Below are 22,132 nucleotides of genomic sequence, written 5' to 3'. Positions count from 1 at the left end.
GAACTCCGCCCAAAAGAGAAAGTTCCGCTTGTTTACATCTACCCCCCCCCCCCCTTAACAATTGTCTTTTTTTGTGATGGGGGGGGGGGTATAGGTGTCCTTTTCTTACAATTCAGCAACTACAGTATTTGCAGCTGTTACATTTTTTTTTGTGGGGGGGGGGTCCAGAGCTCCTCTTTAAGCTACTCATTTTATTTATTTTTTCTGACCGGCGCATTCTACAATAATTAATTGCAGACACCTAGAGGTACAAGTACATAGCACTAGATCTGCAGAAATGGGGCCAAAGGGGTTTCAGGGTTCCCATGGCACTTGGAGACAAGATCCGCAGATATACAAAAGCACATTTATCTGCTTTGTTTCATTTATAAAAGCAGCACTACAAGTTACAACACATTGACAGGTGCACTCAAGTACTGCAAAGTGAAGCAGAAAAAGTTGCTAGGCAGCATGACATGAAATGCATAGTTTCAAACATGATTTCCAAGAGACAACTTGTTTTTATATTGACGTGTCTAAGCTTTGCAATCAGGATTGACTAATCACGTTTAATAAGCTGGAATAAACGTATCTGACAATGTAAATGCTATATATACACTGCAACATGGGAAATAGGAAAATAAATATTAAGGCCCTTAATGACATTAATGGCGTAAAAAATAAATAAATAAATAAAAATAAAAACTGAACCTTTATTGAAAAAAGTAACAGGTTTTAAAATTTTGATTTGTCCTAGAAAATTAAATGTAGAATAACTTAAAACGGTGCTAACCCCAAAAGTGTGATATATTGCAGTGTGGTAGCTGCATTCGTTTTCTTTTTCTAGGCTTTTTCCTGTGATTTCAGCTGGTGATCCTGCCAGTTAGACCCCTTTCACACCAGGGCGTTTTGCAGGCGCTATAGCGTTAGAAATAGCGCCTGCAATCCGCCCTAAAGAAGCTACACCATTGTATGTAGTGTGAAAGCCCCGAGGGCTTTCACACTACAGCGGTGCGCTGGTAGGACGCCAGCAGCTTCTTTGGAGCGGTGAAGGAGCGCTGTGTTTACCGCTCCTCCAGCGCTGCTCCCCATTGAAATCAATGGGGCAGCGCTGTAATACCGCCGGCAAAACGCCGCTATTGCGGCGTATTGCCAGCGGTTTTAACCCCTTCGCGGCCGCTAGCGGGGGTAAAAGCGCCCCGCTAGCGGCCGAAATGCGCCGCAAATCCGGTGGTAAAATGCCGCTAAAAATAGCTGCGTTTTACCGCTGATGCCATCAGCGGTGTGGTGTAAAAGGGGTCTTAGTGTTTTTTTCAGCTTCCTTTAACAGACCATGGCTGTCCATGAAAATTGGCAGTTAGAGGGTTGAAACAAACCCTCGACCACTGACATGGATGCTTACAATGATCAGCTCCTTCAGTGGAGTGAAAACACCCTAAAGCTGGGTGCATGCAGGTTGAATATCAGTCGGTATCGGCCAGTTCAACAGAAATCAGACGATGTTTGGTCAGTGTATACAGCAGCCTGTAATAACTGGCTTTGGTCAAAGGGGCATGCTGAAAAAAAAACAGCATTTGACCATTTGACCAGCGCTCACAGCGCCCAGCTGGGTTGAGCGAAAAAAATAAGAAAACTTACAGTGTTTACCAGGCTTAAGACGGGAAGTGTATTAATGGCCAACCAGATGAAAGTAAAGAATAATATTCTACATAAAAAAAAAAAAAAACAAATCTAATCCAATATAATTTTTGTGTTTAATACCGCTTTATACTAGATTAAAAAAAAAAGTTAAAAAACTGAAGTTAAAGTGTTACTAAACCCAGGACCCTGCATTCACTATATCTGGTCCCCCCACAGAACATGGAAATGCAATTATTTTATTAAATATAAACTGCTAAATACCTTTTCTCATCAGAAGTATATAGCAGTCTTGTGACTTCTATCAGTGTCCAGTTAAGCTTGTAGCAGGAGTTTTCATTCTCATCTGAATGTCCTATAAGGCTCCAGGACCCCTGACCCTCTGTCTGGACAGTGCTGATTGGCTCTGTACTGATCACATGCCCCCCCCCCCCAAAAAAAAAAACAACTCTAGCAATACACAACAAGTGAGCATTTGCAAAGTGCCCCAAAGGCTCTGTTCTATCAGGAGATGATTTGGGGACAGTGGAAGAAGAGGAGGATCAGAGAAGACAGGACCAAACAGCCTTTTTACACAATGCACAGGATTAACCCCTTAGGTTCCACAGTGGGTACAACAAGCATGCTTTATTGCATATACACACTGATTTGACTATTGTGGGTTTAGTAACACTTTAATCTCCATGACCAGAAAAATTATGAGAAGACCAATCTTCTGACAAGACACCGATATTTAACAAATAACAATACACACAAAAAGCTGGATCTAGAGGGAAATACAACGTGCACTTGTTGCTACACCTAGATATATACATAACTAAACACCATGAATCAAAAGCAAACATTATAAATCAGATGAATGCGCTGTAAATGGAAGTACTGCGATTTCTGTGATAAGTAATACCTTTAAGCATTACACCTACGCATTACTTAGCATGCATGCACTTAGCATTGAACAATATACCCAATACAAGGAGCATTTAAAACATTTGATGCTCTATGACTTTACAACACTTCTTGGCATAGAATTCACTTCTGATCCTTCTCTTTCAAAATGAGAAAGGTCTCACCTGGCACATACAAAATTACATTTAGAAACTGGTCTCCAGGATCTTCTTTTTCTTGACTATCTGAGATACAGGAAGATAGAGAAGTCCCCCAGATTTTTACCACCAAATCAGGCTTTCCGCTACCCAATAAAGGAGAAGTATAACCAAAACTCTTTTGGCTATACTTCTCCTGGGGATGACAGGAGCACAATTCGTTCTGCACTGCTGTGACTCATTTTCAGCCGACAGTGGGCTCAAGCTGGCCTAGACTCTGATAAGATCCCAACCATGTGGTCGAGATCTATCCAGAAGCTTGGGCTGGCAGCTGGCTCAGCCTCTCAGTGAGTCACTGAGAGCTTGAGCCAGCTGCTCCTGCCGCCTCCACAGCCCAGCTCTCCAGTGAGCGCTGCAGGGGAGAGCAGAGTGCCTGTGACTGATAGTGACCAGCTTCCTGCTCACAAAACATTGAGAACTGAGTGATCAGAGGTCTTTGGTCTCTCAGTCCTCAACCTTAGAAGCGGCTGGGGACAGATGAAGCTGGGATTGGTGCTGCATATACCTAGATGAGTATAAATCTTTTTTTGTTAACCCATACCACTCTCTTAAGGACCGAGCAACTGTTTAATGATCCCTTTAACCACTCTAAGTCATTCCGGCGGAAAATCTCCGATCACACCGCGTTGTCGGATAATCCGACCGTGTGTGGGCTCCATTGGACTGTCTCCGTCGGAATATCCGACCGACAAAGTTTTAGAGCTGGGCTATAAAATTTTCCGACAACATGATCCGATCGGACTTTGTCCGATCGTTTGTAGAGAATTCCGGTCCGACAAAGTGCCACGAATGCTCAGATCAAATTCATAGACCAAAGCTATTGGCTACTAGTCTGAACGTAGTCCCGTTGTAACTAAATTACGTCATCACGTTATGAACGATCGGATTTTCCGACAACTTTGTCCAACCGTGTGTATGAAAACACCAGTTTCGGACAAAATCCGTCTGACAAAATCCGACAGATTTTGTTGTCGGAATGTCCGACCGTGTGTACAAGGGCTAAGACTAGGCCTATTCTAACACTTCTCACATATATGTATAAATCAACATTTTCTGCTAAAATTTTGTTTTGCTATTACTTAGAACCCCCAAAACACACACACACACACCCTAGAGCGGTGATGGCGAACCTTGGCACCCCAGATGTTTTGGAACTAAATTTTCCATAATGCTCCATTACACTGCAGAGTGGATGAGCATCATGGGAAATGTAGTTCCAAAACATCTGGGGTGCCAAGGTTCGCCATCACTGCCCTAGAGAATAGGTTTTTAAAACGCAATTCTTCTACCATAGAAATGATTGGGGAGATTCTAGTCCTCTATCATCTCTATGGTCAGCCAGCAGACCCCCTTCCGCCACCTGATTGGGGCCTGGAGCTTGAAGGTTCCAAAGTGTCTTGGGTGGGATGGAACATTCAATCCTATGTTCCCATTTGACTGAGTGCCTGCAACCTGTGTGAGTACTAGACATGTGCGTCTGAAAAATACATTTATTTAGTTACTCCCGAAATTAATTTTTATTTATTTTGTTTAAAAATGCATTCGTCCGAAAATCCGAAATAATTAAGGTTGAATCTGTCATTGAAGGCTTATGGTGTCTGTCGAATGTTCCAAGAAAATTTGACGGAGCAGCTAAACTGTACGACACCGCAATCGTACATTTCCAGTTCAAAGTTCCGCCTACAAGCTATAGTAGAATTCTAATGTTGTATGACACTAGTAATAATTATATTTATTAATTATTATTACTAGTCAACCAACATTAGAATTCTCCTATAGCCTATGGGCGGAGCATTTGACCATAAATGTCCACTCATGGCGACTGCTTTGTCGAATCTTCATGTCGAATCTTTTCTCTCTATGTCGAATAATCTTGGACTAATAGAGTTAGGTCAGGCACATTCAACCCGTTTTGCTATTTGTCTCTATAATGTCAAATCTTTTCTCTGCAAGTCAAATCTTTTCTCTCCAAGTCAAATCTTTTCTCTCCAAGTCAAATCTTTTCTCTCTATGTAGAATAATCTTGCACTAATAGAGCTAAGTTTAGGCACATTTGACCACAGGTTCGACGGACACAGATTGCTATTGTCAGTGTCATGTCGAATCTCCTATCTATAGGTGAACTGTTGTCACAATGAAAATGAAAATAAAGCATTTGTTTATGCCGGATCTTTCGCTTTTCGGATTCTGCACGTTCATTATTGTTTGTTAAAACGATAACAAAAATACCCGAAATTTGGATGAAAATGCATTTGGACGAAAACGAATGCACATGTCTAGTGAGTACACAGGTGTGCAGGGTCATTATACTGTATACCAAGCCTGAGGATAGCTCAGGGCTCCCAGTTTGGAGATAGCTCCCATAATGGAGATATAAGGTCTCACCCAGGGGTCAGGGGCACCCCAGCCAGGAGGTCTCAACCAGGGGTCAGAGATGTTGTAACCAGTAGCCTGGAGACAGGGGGTCTCATCCCAGGAGTCAGGTAGGCTCCTATCGGGGTGTCAGGAAAACCTCTACCCAGAGGCCAAGAGTGGGCCACGGAGCAGAGCGCTGCATCTAAAGGCTGAGTGAGCCAAAAGACCAAGGAGAGCTGGACAATACAGTCAAATGGACTGGAAAGAAGAGCAACGGTTCTGCTGACAAGGGAGTCAGGTTGCTCATCATTTTCAGTTTGACTGTTGATGTTGGAAAGCCCTCTGTGGGCAACTGCTTTCCATGTGAACGGTTACATTCTGTTGAATAAAAAGTAGGCTGAAGCTCCCTAAAATGCAGCTTGGACTGGTGTAAGTCATTGGAAAATGCATCTGCCACATGAATATAATCACCCCAACACCACAGGCCTTATAATATCAAGAGCCCAGAGACTGTTGCACCCTCTGCACCTCTTGTAGTTACATACTGGTATCCTAAGAATAAGAAAAAGATTGACCTGAATTTATCATCCAGCTGAGCTTGCATAGTTTTCGGCTTCTAATTTACATACATATTTGTAAATGTCACAAAACAACCTTTCGCAGAGGCATAAATGAAATTCTATACAATTTTAATGATCATTTCCTGTACATCAAGGAGCAGGCGGGTGAAAATCACCGCTTTTATCTTTCAGGTGTATGCATTTACATTTGCAAGAGCACCAGGCCTTAATTTCATACGACTAAGCTTTGAAATATCTTTAATCAGGATATTCTGAGAACAGACATCTTCTGTGCTTAGGAGATGAAAGTAGCTGTTCTTCTCTAATATCCCAATATGCTTTCCTTTTTGGTTTTACAATAGAAACAGGCTGGACACCGTCTTTTTATTTTTAAAGAAAACTTGTCACATAAAAAATGCTGGAGGCTGAAAATGATATTTGTCTGCCTACTCTACAATAGAACCATGGCAGGTTTTTGCTAATCCTTGGTAGTAACACACTGGGCAGAATTAAAGTGATTATAAATTCTCTTATAAGCTGGAAATTGTTACTGTAACTCCAAAAGTACCTTTCAGTCTTTCTAAAGCTTCAACTTTAATAGAATATCTGGTGATTGTCCCATAAAGGTCCAAGGTCAGGTACTTCCTTTAGACCCCTTTCACACTGGGGCGTTTTTCAAGCGCTTTAGCGTTAAAAAAGCGCCTGTGAAGCGCTTGAAAGAAGCCTCATCTGCAATCCCAATGTGAAAGCCCAAGTGCTTTAAGAGCCCTTTCACAATGTCAGCACCCGAAAAACGCTCGTAAAGCGCTGCTTAAACTAGCAGCGCTTTACCAGCATTTTTCGAGCGCTATTGGGGCGCTTTTAACCCCTGCTAGTGGCCAAATAAAGGGTTAAAAGCGCCCACAAAACACTGCTGCCAAAAGCGTTTTTCAAGCGCTTCCCACTGATTTCAATGGGAAGGGGCACTTCAGGAGCCGTGTATTCACCGCTCCAAAAGCGCTGCAAAGAAGCTGCTTGCAGGACTTTTTTTGATGCCCTGCCAGCGTAGCGCCTCAGTGTGAAAGCACTCTGGCTTTTACATTGGGATTGCAGTTGCGGCTTCTTTCCAGCGCTTTACAGCCGCTTTTTTTAACGCTAAAGTGCCTGAGAAATGCCTGAAAAAAGCCCCATTGTGACAGGAGTCTAAATGGGGTGACAACTATCTCCCAACTGTGCATCTGTGTTGCCACCATGTGGAGACCACAAGCAGATGTGAAAAAAACACATTGTGCAGGATTGAATGAGTGCATGTCTGAAGTGGCTGATTAACCACTTCCCGACCAGCGCACGACGATGTACGTCGACAGAATGGCACGGGCAGGCATATTGGCGTACAGGTACGTCCAATATTCAATGCCGCCCTGCCATCGGGAGCACGCCGGCGGCGGCGCGCTCCCGCGCTGGTCGGGACCCCCGTGAGTCCGGTCGCGGGACCCGCGGACTCGATCGCCGCGGGCATCCCCGCGATCGTCTCACGGAGCGGCCGAATGGAGGAAATGCTGTGTAAACAAGATTTCTCCATTCTGCCTAGCAACTAGTGATGCTGATCTCTGCTCCATGTGATTGGAGCAGAGATCAGAGTTCACTAAATTAAAGCCCAACCCCCCCACAGTTAGTAACACACCCCTAGGAACACTTAACCCCTACACTGCCACCCACTGGTTAACCCTTTCACTGCCAGTGTCATTTACACAGGAATCACTGCATTTTTATAGCAGTGATTACTGTATAAATGACAATGGTCCCAAAAATGTGTCAAAAATGTCCGATGGGTCCCCCACAATGTCGCAGTCACAATAAAAATCGCTGATCGCAGCCATTACTAGTAAAAAAAATAATAATAAAAAATTAGTAATAAAAATGCTATAAAACTATCCCTATTTTGTAAACGCTATAACTTTTGCGCAAACCAATCAATAATCGCTTATTGCGTTTTTTTTTACCAAAAATATGTAGAAGAATACGTATCGGCCTAAACTGAGGGAAAAAAATGTTTTTTTTATATATTTTTGGGGGATATTTATTATAACAAAAAGTAAAAAATAATGCGTTTTTTTCAAAATTGTCGCTCTATTTTTGTTTATAGCGCAAAAAATAAAAACCGCAGGGGTGATCAAATACCACCAAAAGAAAGGTCTATTTGTGGGAAAAAAAGGACGTCAATTTTGTTTGGGAGCCACGTCCGCGCAATTGTCAGTTAAAGCGACACAGTGCCGAATCGCAAAAAGTGGTCTGGTCTTTGACCAGCAAAATGGTCCGGTCTGCAAGTGGTTAAAGTAGAACTAAAGGCTAAATCTTTTTTGGTAATTGTGGATGAGGCTCTTTATCTTCTCAGAGGCTAAAGCTGTCCATTCCTCTTGGCAAAAACCCTCCAGTTTCTGTAAATTCTAAAAGTTGTAAAAAAAGTTTTGCCTTGAGCCTGGATTCGCACTCTAGCTAACACAGACATCGCATTTGATTCACACCTGCATTGCGGTACCAATTGCATGCGATGTCTGTGCAGGGACCTCTACTCAGGGACTTCAGACTGTTTAGGGATCTCAACTCGCATCAAAAAGTCAGACCAAGTAGTACAGAGACTACTTTCAAGTCACACAGATATTAATGGTTATCATTGAGAATCATGGGATGCTTTCGAAGGAAAAATCTATCTAAGATAGTTTTCTATTTAAGATGCATTAATAATTTGGTTTATTCAGCATGAAATGGAGCTTAGTTATGTAGCATGAGGCTGTATATTCTGCAATATTTACATTTCTGATAAACTCATTCAATGAATCCAAGCTCTACAAGCTGAGATAACTTGCACTGCATTGATGCATTCACACAATGTCACAGTACCCATGAGATAAAACAAAGTTCAGGAATATTCCTTTATCCCATTGTTTTGCAAATCTATGTACACTTCAAACTGTATGATTTAATCAGCTCTGATATCGTTGTTTTACTAAACAATTCCTATTCTAAATAGGAAACCTTAATTTTGTTTGCAAATATTAAAGATTCTAACTATCAGCAAGAATAAGTCCTTACATTTAAAGAGCACCTGTCTTTTCAGATCCATCCTGGCAGCGCCTGCTAGTGGGGATCCACTTACCTGCTGCCGCCACTTCCCTCACCTTGTTGTGTCACTGCGCATCACCAGCCGTGCCATTAAAGTGAATGGGACTGTCGGTGAGTCAACAGCGGGCCAGAGGAGGAGCCAATGCGGGACAGAGATGACAGTTGTTCTTTAAAAATTATAATTTAAATAGAGTTGATTTAAATCAAATCCACCCTGAATAAGTATGAACATGTAAGTATTACATTTTTAAAAAAAAAAATAAAATAAAAAACCCCACACTTTTTTTAAGACAATTGGGGGAATTCATTAGGATTCCCTTAAAAATAATTTCTAATTGTTGGTGCTTGTGCCAGATTCATGTATGTCAGGCACAGGTGGACATAGCTACAGGTTCTTATAGTACTTGTAAACCCCTACATATATCCAGCGAAGTGACTCACAATAGGCAATACAGAGAGATGAAAAAGCCTTGTACCTGTTTATCTGCAGCTATCTCTCCCCTACATCTCTTTTCAGAATTTACACAGCATTTCTGAGCTTCCCTAGGCATTGTGAGGGGATCTGAAATCACACACTGCACATGTCAGAGAGAAGCGCTGAGTGTAATCTGAGAATTGAGTATAGGGAATGGACACCCCCCCACACATTTGATAGGGAAACATGCACAGCTGAGACTGTCAATTACAGGCTGTGTGCTGGATGCCCCTTTCCTTGTTCCCTCTGAGCGAGAAGACTTTCCCAGAATCAGAATACACCGATCAGCATTGCAGGCTATAGCCTGTAGCTCTGATCAAGTGGCAAAAATCCATCACAGTAGATTGACTTCTGTGCAACCTCCCTGCCCACCCTTGGACCAAAATTTGGCCAGCGTCCGGTGAACTGGCCAAATCTGATCCATGTATGGTTTGGGGTAGGCATCCTGGGGCCCTCCAGATGTTGCAGAACTACAAGTCACATCATGCCTTTGGGAGTAATTGTAAATGTCAGCCTTGCAATGCCTCTTGGGAAATGTAGTTCCACAACAGCTGGAGGGCTCCAGGTTGCGTACCCCTGGTTTAGAGGATCATCTAAACCTGCTAATCCCCTTTATTATCAGCTGTGTGATCACATTCTGTACAGAATTGATATTTTCCTAACATCTATTTTGCCTTTGCAATCTTTCATTACAATTTCTAGAGGGCATATAAGGATTGTAAAAGCAGAACATTTATCACGTATTAAAAATGAGTGCCCTAGGGGCTGAACTGGACAGCCAAAGCTTTATGTATGGGATATGTGCAGTCCACTTTGTACCAGGCTTCCCTTTTTTTCCTTGGTTGCGCTTCTGTGTGTAACTACAAGTTCCAGATTCACCTTCCTACATTGGGGGGATTTGCAGCAATACAACAGCAGGGAAGCCATAGATTGGTGATGGATTGTGCACACGCATCAGCACCATTAACACAGGATAATACTATATTATGGCTTTTAAGGTGTCTAAATGTACCGTATCTGCAGAACATGTCGATGAGCCAATCAATGCATAGTGATGCTTCTGAATGTCAAAGAGCGCAGGTGTCCGATTCACTACAATTGATTGCATTTCTTGGAAAGGAAGTTCCATTGCTCTTGTTAACCTCATCATACACAGGGGGACTGGAATATAAAGCAGTACAGCTTCCACATGAAAGACTCGGATTATCTCATACTGAAGAGACCTCTGAGCCTGTTTGATCTAGGACAAGTAACAGAGAATCGAATTCTATCATGTTAATTTGGGGATGCCAAATAAAATGAATATGTCTAGATATACTGTTTACATACCCTGGTATCATTTTTATGGTTTCTTGAGAGAATATGAATGATAACACAAACTTTTCTTCCACTCATGGTTAGTGTTTGGCTGAAGCCATTTATTATCAATCAACTGTGTTTACTCTTTTTAAATCATAATGGCAAAATAAACTACCCAAATTACCCTGATCAAAAGTTTACATACCCCAGCTCTTAATACCATGTATTGCCGCCTTTGACATCAATGACAGCGTGAAGTCTTTTGTTGTATTTGTGGATGAGGCTCTTTATCTTCTCAGATGGTAAAGCTGCCCATTCCTCTTGGCGAAAAGCCTCCAGTTCCTGTAAATTCTTGGGCTGTCTTGCATGAACGGCACGTTTGAGATCTCCCCAGAGTGGCTCAATGATATTGAGGTCAGGAGACTAAGAAGGCCACTCCAGAACCTTCACTTTATTCTGCTGTAACCAATGACAGGTCGACTTAGCCTTGTGTTTTGGATCATTGTCATGTTGGAATGTCCAAATACGTCCCATGTGCAGCTTCCTGGCTGATGAATGTAAATGTTACTTCAGTATTTTTGGGGAAAAAAAACAAAAAAAAACATTCATCTTGCCAACAATTTTGACCAAATTTTCTGTGCCTTTGTAGCTCACACATCCCCAAAGCGTCAGCGATCCACCTCCGTACCTTTCATCATAGGCCTTCTTGACTCCTCTCCAAATGTAGCACTTATGGTTGTGGCCAAAAAACTAAATTTTGGTCTCATCACTCCAAATGACGTTGTGCCATAAGGTTTGAGGCTTGTCTCTGTGTGGTTGGCATATTGTAAGCGGGATACTTTGTGGCATTTGCGTAGTAATGGCTTTCTTCTGGCGCCTGGACCAAGCAGCCCATCTTTCTTCAAGTGCCTCTTTGTTGTGCCTCTTGAAACTCCCACAGCACATGTTTTCAGAGAGTCCTGTATTTTACCTGAAGTTATTTGTGTTTGTTTTTTTTGCATCCCAAACAATTTTCCCAGCAGTTGTGGCTGAAATTTTAGTTGGTCTACCTGACCGTGGTTTGGTTTCAACAGAACCCCTCATTTTCCACTTCTTGATTAATGTTTGAACACTGCTACTTGGGACTCTCACTTCCTTAGATAGGTTTTATATCCCTCTCCTGTTTTGTACAGTTCAACTACCCTTTCCCACAGATCCTTTGACAATTCTTTTGCTTTCCCCATGACTCAGAATCCAGAAATGTCAGTGCAGCACTGGATGAAAAGTGCAAGGCTCTGTCAGGAGTCCAGAAATGCATTGGCCTTTTATACACACACACACACACACACACACTAATTACAAGCAAACAGATCACAGATGAGGATGGTTACCTTTAACCACTTTAGCCCCCGCAAGAATTTACCCCCTTCCTGACCAGAGCACCTTTTGCGCTTCGGCACAGCGTCGCTTTAAGTGACTTGCGCGGTTGTGCAACGTTGTACCCACACAAAATTGACGTCCTCTTTTTCCCACAAATAGAGCTTTCTTTTGGTGGTATTTGATCACCTCTGCAGTTTTTATTTTTTGCACTATCAAAAAAAAAAAAAAAAAAGCGACAATTTTGAAAAAAAAAACTATTATTTTTTACTTTTTGCTATAATAAATATCCCCCAAAAATTTATATAAAAAAAGTTTTTTCCTCAGTTTAGGCTGATATGTATTCTTCTACATATACTTAATAAAAAAATAAAAATAAAAATGCAATAAGCGTATATTGATTGGTTTGCGCAAAAGTTATCGCGTCTACAAAATAGGGGATAGATTTATAGCATTTTTATTATTTAGTTTTTTACTAGTAATGGCGGCGATTTGCGATTTTTTTATCATGACTGCAACACTATGGCAGACACATCAGACAATTTTTACATATTTTTAGAACCACTGGCATTAATACAGCAATCAGTGCAATTAAAAATGCATTGATAACTGTAAAAATGTCACTGGCAGTGAAGGGGTTAACACTAGGGGGCAGTGAAGGGGTTAGCTGTTTCCTGGGAGGTGATTCTAACTGAAGGGGGAGGGACCAACTACAGGAAGTGACAGATCGTGGTTCCTAGCTAATAGGAACACAGGGATAGAACAGGGAAGTGTATGTTTACACACTCATCCTTGTTCTGTGTCTCCTGGTCATGATCGCTCTTGGCTGGCGGTCATCACAACCATCGGCCACAAGCATCGGCATCCCCGCTATGCAGGGGAGCGCGCGCACACTTGCTATCTGGACCCTGCGAGCCCATGTACAGTAACGTGGTTTCGCACGGGAAGCCAACATGCCACAGTAAAACTGCAGTGGCTGGTTCTGAAGCAGTTAATAGTCATTCAACCCGCTTTGTGTCAACTTGTGTGCATGTTATCAGGCCAAAATCACCAGGGTATGTAAACTTTTGATCAGGATCATTTGGGCAGTTTCTGTTGTCATTATGATTTAAAAAGAGTAAACACAGTTGATTGATAATTAATGGCTTCAGCCAAACACTAACCATGAGTGAAAGAAATGTTTATGTGTTATCATTTATAGTCTCTGAAAAATGGACAAGAAATCATATATTCTGCCAGAGTATGTAAACTTAAAAACACAACTATTACTGTATACATTAACAATAAAGACATCTTTTGTTCAATACAGTGGCCTTTAACACTGCAGGGACAAGCAATCAATCATGTCTATGCATAAACATTACTGATTACATTACTGATCATTGCTCACAACATGGCAATCAAATGCCAATTCCACATTTTGTGAAAAAAATTATACATTTTAACCATATTGATTAAAACAGTGCATTTATAATTCTTAGTTTTTTTTACACTTAAGCAAAGTATTGCAACCGTGATCAGTGCATTGCAATCCTGAATTATTTTTTTCCTGTGTGCAATGGCATATAACAAGGACATTTTGCAGGTACAAGTCATACTTTATACACTATATTGTCAAAAGTATTGTCACGCCTGCCTTTACACATGAGTGTTGTCTGAGTAGTGTGTGTGGATCATTAGTACTCGTGTATTGTGTATACTTGTGTATTGTGTGTGCACATGGGTCTGCAAGTGCATGTGTTTTGTCTTATTGCAGACCTGTGTATTGTCTTGTTGAGTATTAGTGTCAGGAAGCTAATTGTTAAGCCGCGTACACACGGGCGGACTGTATGGCCAACTTAGTCCGTCAGACAATCCAACGGACAGTCCGTCCTACTTTTGAATGAACGGACTTGACCACACACGGATGCACAAACAGTCCGTCGAAAGCTTGCGCGATGATGTGTACAGCACGTACGATGGGACTAGAAATAGGAAGTCCAATACACAGCAATGCAACCTTTCGCCGTGTAAATCCTTTCTGAGCATGCGCCATACTTATTCCGTCGAACTAGCCTACTCACGAGCGGATTGTCCGCTGAAACCAAAGTATGACGAACAATATTACGGAAATTCCGAAATACTTAGTCCGCCAGACTGCACGCTGAAAAAGTCCGCACACACGAGCGGACTGTCCGCTGAAATGTGTTTCGACGGACTAAGTTGGACAGAGTATAATCCCCAATTCTCATTAAATTAGTGGGTTCAATGCCCAGCGGGTGTGGAGATGCAACTCCGTGTACATCTTGCAGCATGCATGCTTTCCTTGATCATCCGATCGATGGTGAATACTACTGTGCAAAATGTAAGCAAATTATTTATCTTTAAGCCCAGTTTCTGAATCTGGGGAAGCACTTGTCAGCACTGAGAAGACCCTCCATACTAAAGGAGAGCTGGGAACGTACCCGGCAGGTGCTGGGAGGGGCCAGCACAGAGGCGGGTGGAGACAAAGAGGTGCAGGCACTTGAAAAAAGTAGATGGGTGACAGTCAGGAAGGGTAGAGGGGCAAGTGCCAGGGAGGCCAATCGAGGGCTGAAGCATCCCAATAAGTATGCTCCATTGAGTCACATTGGTGAAACCAGTCAGGGACCAGCACTGCTGGAGCCGAGGGACTCTCCTAGCTGTCGGGGAAGAACTCCTCCAGTAAGGGGGGGGGGGGGAGCAAATGTAAAGGAAAGACAGGTTCTGGTGGTAGGGGACACAATTCTTAGAAGGAAAGAGAGGGCAATCTGTGACAAAGACCTGAAGTGCCAAACTGAATGTCGTCTACCCGGCGCTCGGGTTCGGCACATCACGGATCTGGTAGACAGATTACTGGGAGTGACTGTTTGGATTAGCAGCAAGGATGGAAAGTGTTATCATAATGGGGGATTTTAATTATCCAGACATAGACTAGGCAGAGGAAACCACGCATTCATCCAAGGCTCCCAGTTCTTAAATGTCTTGCAGGACAATTTCATGGTTCAGATGGTAGACGCACCAACTAGAAATAAAGCATTACTGGATCTACTGCTTACCATTAATACAGAGCTGATCACAAATACAAGGAATACAAAGACACTGAATTTCAAAAGCGCCAATTTCCCTAAACGACGAACCTTTCTAGAAGGTATAAATTGGGATACAATCTTAGGAACAAGGAACACAGAGGAGAGATGGGTTTGCTTTAAGAGAATAATAAATAAGGGCATTAGCCAATGCATCCCATTGGGTAATAAATTTACAAGCGTGAACAAAAGTCCTGGATGGCTTAACTCCAAAGTAAAAATGCATATAAAAGCCAAGGAGAAGGCCTTCAAATACAAGGTTGAGGGATCATCATCAGCTTTCAGATTTTATAAAGAATGCAACAAGAAATGTAAGGGTGCAATTAAGGAGGCTAAGATGGAACACAAAAGACACATAGCGGAAGAAAGCAAAAAATCCCAAGAAATTCTTTAAGTATGTAAACAGAAAAAAAAAGGAGGACAGATCATATTGGCTCCATAAAGAATGAGGAAGGACATCTGGTTACAAAGGATGGAGAGATGGCAAAGGTAACCAAAACTGCAGTGTTTATCCTCATGACACATCACAGAAAGCACCTGCATGGTTAACAGAGGACAGGATGAAAATTAGACTTGAGAAACTTAACATTAATAAATCACCTGGACCAGATGGCTTGCACCCGAGGGTACTTCGGGAACTCAGTCAAGTAATTGCCAGACCATTGTTCCTAATTTTTCTGACAGTCTACTGCCTGTAATGGTACTAGCTGATTGGAGAAAAGCCAATGCAGCACCAATATTTAAAAAGGGCCCAAAATACATCCCTGGGAAATACAGACCAGTTAGCCTAACATCAATAGTATGCAAGCTCTTGGAGGGGATGATAAGGGACTATATACAAGATTTCAGTAATGAGAACGGTATCATTATCAGTTATCAGCACAGATTCATGAATAATTGTTCTTGCCAAACCAATCCATTAACCTTCTATGAAGAGGTGAGTTGCCATCTAGATAAATGAAGGCTCGTAGATGTGGTGTATCTGGATTTTGAAAAAGCATGTGACACAGTTCCCCATAAAAGTTTGCTGTACAAAAATAAGGTTCATTGGCATGGACCATAGGTTGAGTACATGGATTGAAAACTGGCTACAATGGTGAGTTCAGAGGGTGGTGATAAATGGGGAGAACTTGGAATGGTCAAGGGTGGGTAGTGGGGCCCCCCAAAGTTCTGTGCTGGGACCAATCCTACCGTATATACTCGAGTATAAGCCGAGATTTTCAGCCTCTTTTTTGAGGCTGAAAGTGCCCCCTCGGCTTATACTCGAGTCACCGCTGTCTGACTGCTCGATCAGCGTATCGAGCAGACAGACGGCGGACATTAAAATTCAAAAGCCGCGCCTCCTTCTCCGCCTCCGCCTGTGATAGGCGGAACACTGAATTTCCCAGCAGTCAGTGTTCCGCCTATCACGGACATCCGCTCATTCTCATACTACGGACGAGTATGAGAGGATGTCCGTGATAGGCGGAACACAGGCTGCTGGGAAATTGAGTGTTCCGCCTATCACAGGCGCAGGCGGAATTTTGAATTGTAGAATGGCCGCCGAGAAGAGCGGCGATCCATCGGCACGGCACGGGACGGAGGAGGCACGGGACGGAGGAGGCACGGCACGGGACGGAGGAGGCACGGGACAGAGGAGGCACGGCACGGGACGGAGGAGGCACGGGACAGAGGAGGCACGGCACGGGACGGAGGAGGCTCGGGACGACGGCGGCTCGGGACGGAGGCTTGGGACACAGGTAGGCTGGACACACACACAAGGCTGCACGGACACACACACACACACACACACACACACACACACACACACACGGATGGATGGATGGATGGATGGATACACACACACACACACACACACACACACACACACACAGGGATGGATGGATGGATGGATACACACACACACACACACACACACACACACAGGGATGGATGGATGGATGAATACACACACACACACACACACACACACACAGGGATGGATGGATGGACGGACACACACACAGGGATGGATGGACGGACACACACACAGGGATGGATGGATGGATGGACACACACACAGGGATGGATGGACGGACACACACACAGGGATGGACGGACACACAGGGATGGACAGCCATGTCTCACCCTCGGCTTATACACGAGTCAATAAGTTTTCCAGTTTTTTGGGGGTAAATTGGGGGCCTCGGCTTATATTCGGGTCGGCCTATACTCGAGTATATACGGTATTTAATTTGTTCACAAACAACCTGGAGGATGGGGTAAACAGTTCAATCTCTGTATTTGTGGATGATACTAAGCTAAATAGGGCAATAACTTCTCCGCAGGATGTGGAAACCTTGCAAAAAGATCTGAACAAATTAATGGGGTGGGCAACTACACGGCAAATGAGGTTTAATGTAGAAAAATGTAAAATAATGCATTTGAGTGGCAAACGTAACAAATCAGCAGAAATTCCACTTTTGGGTGGAACTTTACTTTAAAGGAAGACTACACCCGGTTTGGGTATATTTTCTACCTTTATACAATTACATATTGTTTACACTGTGCATACATTATTATATTTTATTTTACAAATAAACATTTAAAGTGGCATACCAGCCAAATCCTAACTATATCTAAATCTACTCCCCAATTCTAAGCCTATGCTATCTCCCCTGTGAATGGAAAGATGTGTATACTTACCTGGGCTGAGGGCGCTCCTGTCTGGTCCCAGTGCCAGCTTCAGCGTGGAGGAGGGACAGTAGACAAGGGATGACTCATAGTAAGCCTTTGGGTGGTGTCATCGGCCAGGCTCTACAGGCACTGTCGGCTATCTCTTATCTACACTGAAGCTGGCCGTTGGAGAGATCATTTGACCACACGCGAGTGCCCTCAGCATTGGCAAGTATAGACATCTTCCCTTTACATAGTAGTTAGAATAGGCTTACAATGGGGATGGGAGAAGTTTTAGGTAAAGGTGGGATTTGACTGAAATTCTACTTTAACCTCTTCAGGCTGGTCAAGTGCACATATGCGGCCTCTCGGCGTGTGGGCATATATGCGTTCCTGTTTAAAACCTTTACCGTGCTGAGAACACGCTCCCTGCGTGCTCCTAGCATGGTAGCCAGTAGTTACTGGAAAGCTCCTGATGCATACTAGCCATCGGTAACTTTCTGATCATGTGACCTCTGTGACAGCCAATCATGACCGAATGCCCGCCTCCGCCTCCCAGCGTTTAGAACCCTTCAAGGGCTGGGAGGTGGCTGGTGGGAAGGGATTAATACAGCGTGTGCCTCTACCCTTAATGTATAAATTATTTCAGATTTTCTACATCTACAGGCACAGCAAAAGCTGTTTTCTTTCAGATTTTCTCTCTGAATTAAAGTAAAAGTTTAGTCAAAACTTAACGCCAAACCTACTAGCAGCCACATCTAATCTGTCTAGCTCTGTAAAGAAAAAAAAATTGCTGTCAGCGGCGACTCCAGTGTGCAGGAGAGGCAGCCGACAACGGAAGCCCATAGTAAGTCTATGGGGGATGTCACTTCCCATTCATTTCATAGTCATTGTTCTCTCCGGCACACAGCATCCGCCGCTGGAGACCAGACCAGATCGGCTTTAGAAATAGGCATGTATAATGATTTCTTCTTTACAGGGCTAGATAGTTTAGTTTTAAAATGTGTCTGGGAGTAGTTTTAGAGTTAGTTAGGTTTTGGGTGAACGTCTAGTTTAAACTCTAGATGGCTCATCTGAACAGATAAGGCAGGGTGGGATGAGTCAATCAGCTGTGCTTGAGCTGACTTTTTTGAACAAAGCAGCTAAGGACAGACAGGTAAGCAAGTGACTGCTGGCAGTCAAAGTAAGCAAAAAATATTCATAGGCAATGATTCATATTTACCTGACTAAATAAAGTTTTTTTAAATTCATTTTCTTGTTTATTCCTAAACATAATAAAGTAAATATACACAAAATAATTTATATTCCCTTTAAGAACACTGGGTTAATCAAAAGCTTATCATGCTACAGAAGGGTACATATACAAACAAGCATCAAACATAATTAAATACCCAAGCTTAGCTGCATGCAAATTAGGAAGAGCATTAAATATGCACAAATTAAATATTAATTTTTCATTAACAGTATGAACTGGAATATAAAGCTTCTTTTCTTGAAACACAATTTAGATGGTTTACCTATCATAAAACAAACATAAGAAAAATCAGTGGGAATGTCTGAATTAGCTAAGTGCACCTTAAATATTCCTGTATTATTTCAATTGTAATTCCACCTCTCTGATTTGCATGATATTGTAAGACTGGGCAGTTTGGTGATGAATTCTGTAAATAAGGTACATTAGCTATTTTATTGCATCATACCTAAACCATTCGCAATCATTGGCAACTGGGCTTGTACAAGAGACTAGGTGTTAGGTTATCATTGTGCAGGTTTAGCTTTTAGGGTCTAAACCCTTTTTTAAGAAGGGTTTAGACCCACCCCCTATACACGTCATTCCCCTAGTGCCTCCTGGGATATGATGATGTGTATAGGTCTTACTGTGTAGTTCACAGAGGAGAAGCGCAGGCCTAGTGGAGTGTCATCGGGAGTCCTGCCCGCTGGACCTGGAAGAGCTGGCGGGCCTCTAGTCTAGTCAGGGATAACATGACAACAAGGGACAGAATGGTTGCAGGGCATGAGAGAAACTCAGCTGCACAACGCTGGATCCGGTGGATGGGTGAGTATATGAAATGTGCAGCACTCCCTTCCTGGTAAGCAGGGCTAAAATCAAAAGTCTGCTTTTGGCTGGCCATTGACGATTCAAATTTTTTCTGTTTCCACAGGTACCAACCGAATTCCAATTCATCAATGGCAGTTCCCCCACCACAGAAGTCGATTTAACAATCAACTTTTGTGGAATAGAACTGCTGGAAATTTTTCATTAAATCAGCGGCTACAGCATTATAATCTGACAGCAGAGCAGTCGCCGGTGTCAGAATACAATAGCACAGAGGGAAGGATTCCTCCATCCACCTGGCTTAGGTGGAGGATAACCAGTTCATTTTTCTTCCTTCGATCTGGCCGATTGAAAAAACAAAAAAAAGCTATGACCAGCGATAGTTTCAATTGTCCAGATGGGCCTGGGGTGGCTGCTCTTCTCTCTGACCAGACCCATTACATGGGAGAGAACTGGGAAAAGCACAGACTGTAAACACTGCCTCATCCTGGACAGTCCACAGCCTAGGGGGCAGTGGGTTGTAGTGGGGGTACTTAATCCAATGGGCAGTTTTGACAAGGAGGGCAATCTAGCAGATTATGGGTTTTATCAGCAAATGAAAAATTACCCTTTAAAGTGGTTGTAAACCCTTACAGACCACTTTGACCTACAGGTAAGCCTAGATTAAGGCTTACCTGTAGGTCCAAGAAATATCTCCTAAACCTACACGGTTTAGGAGATATTTGCAAAAAGACAGGCACCGCTGTCTACAGCGCATGCGCCATAGACAGTGGCGTGCAGGCGCACTGAGCTTACCGCTACTAATGGCGATATGCCGTTAGTGGCGGCTATGTGCGCATGCGCGGGAGTGACGTCATCGGGCAATCACAGCGATGGAGCCATGATACCCGGAAAGAAGATGGATGCTCCGTGGAAGAGGGGACAGGGGTGACATCGCTGGCTCCTGTGTCAGGTAAGTGACACATAATGGGCTACTATGCGATGCATAGTAGCCCATTATGCTTTACCTTTGCAGGGAAGCAAAGAGGAAGTAAACCCATCAGGAAGAAGTAACAAAGACAACGTTAACAAGAAAGCAGTGCCTTTTTATAATGACACAGTAAAAAGCATTACAAGGTGACTGTGACAACACATTTTCAGTGCTGCACTGAAGTTCATTGTCAGACAGAAACCGACCAAATGACCCACATTAATGGCTTGCTAAGAATAAGTTGAGGTATTTCAGGACTGAAGACTAATTAACTGGGAAAAATGGAAAAATAGGAACTTGTAATAAAAAAAACAAATGTCACAGCTGAAAGGTCAGGCTGTAAAATATTCTTCTCTCAGATGCAGTCTAACAAATCAGTTTTTCGTAGATAAAAGCATTTTTGCCCATTCTAATCGCAGACCTTGGGCTACAAATGCAATATTCGAGAAATGTCACAGCACAACGGAGGGAGCCGCATGGGAGAAATTCCCTCAAGAGCTACCGATTAACATACTGCACACACAAATCTCCAGCCTGACAGTGAGGATTCGGTGTAAACTGCAGATCTACCATAACAATGCGACAAATTAAACAGACATGGAGGTCAGAGAGAACCCAAGTTGTCATTGAATTAGCAAATTTTTGGGGGGTTGTTTATCAAGGTTATCCAAGCAGTTCCTGCAATAAAATTAAAGTATAGGGAAAACTTTTTTATTTCATTTGGGATAGAGTAAGTGAGGGCTATAACTAGGGGTAGACCGATTATCAGTGTGGCCGATATTCACTTTTTTGGAAGCATCGATATTGGTCACAAACTTACCAATATTGCTTCAAGGGGTTGTACCGGCTTACAGGCATCACCACGGTACCATTTAGAATGGACGGTCAGCTTTCTTGTAATACCAACTTATGCGGCTCAGCAGCCACTCGGTTGTTATTACGTCCACTCCTTTCCCCCCGCTCCGCCCGGGTCTCCCGTCTCACCGTCCACCGGCTGGCCAACGACCCACACTAAAGGTGCCAGTTTAAAAAAATAGAAACTATTCAAAAAAACGCCACTCTTGGGGAGCGTGGCTATCCACCATATGGACACCTACAGAGCGCCAAAAGGAACGGGTCAGCAACACCGCTTACCAGAACTACAAATATGCCATCCACACACCCCTACATACAGGGGCACCAGCCCGGATCATCCTGCAAGCTAAAAGAATACCAACAGCCTAAAAAAACAAACAGATTTCTTCTCTCAGCCACCAGGAGGAGGAATCCAAAATGGCTCTCACAGCACAAAAATGATTCATACACTGACATCCCTCATGCGGATGGCTTAGAAATATCCCCGCAGAATGATTCCTCAAAAGCTCCTTCTTCATCCCAACCATTGTCCCTCAGTAATAGCCCAGCCAAATTGCGGATGCGCCTGGATTCTGGTACACAGGCTCATGAGGTAAGCCCTGCATTGGAGAATCTCCTCACACAGTCAGCCCAACCATCTCCT

Source organism: Lithobates pipiens, unplaced genomic scaffold (assembly GCF_037356315.1).
Source record: "Lithobates pipiens isolate NorthernLeopardFrog02 unplaced genomic scaffold, aLitPip1_a1.2 Scaffold_3, whole genome shotgun sequence".
NCBI classification, from domain to species: domain Eukaryota; kingdom Metazoa; phylum Chordata; class Amphibia; order Anura; family Ranidae; genus Lithobates; species Lithobates pipiens.
This window is presented reverse-complemented; position numbering follows the sequence as displayed.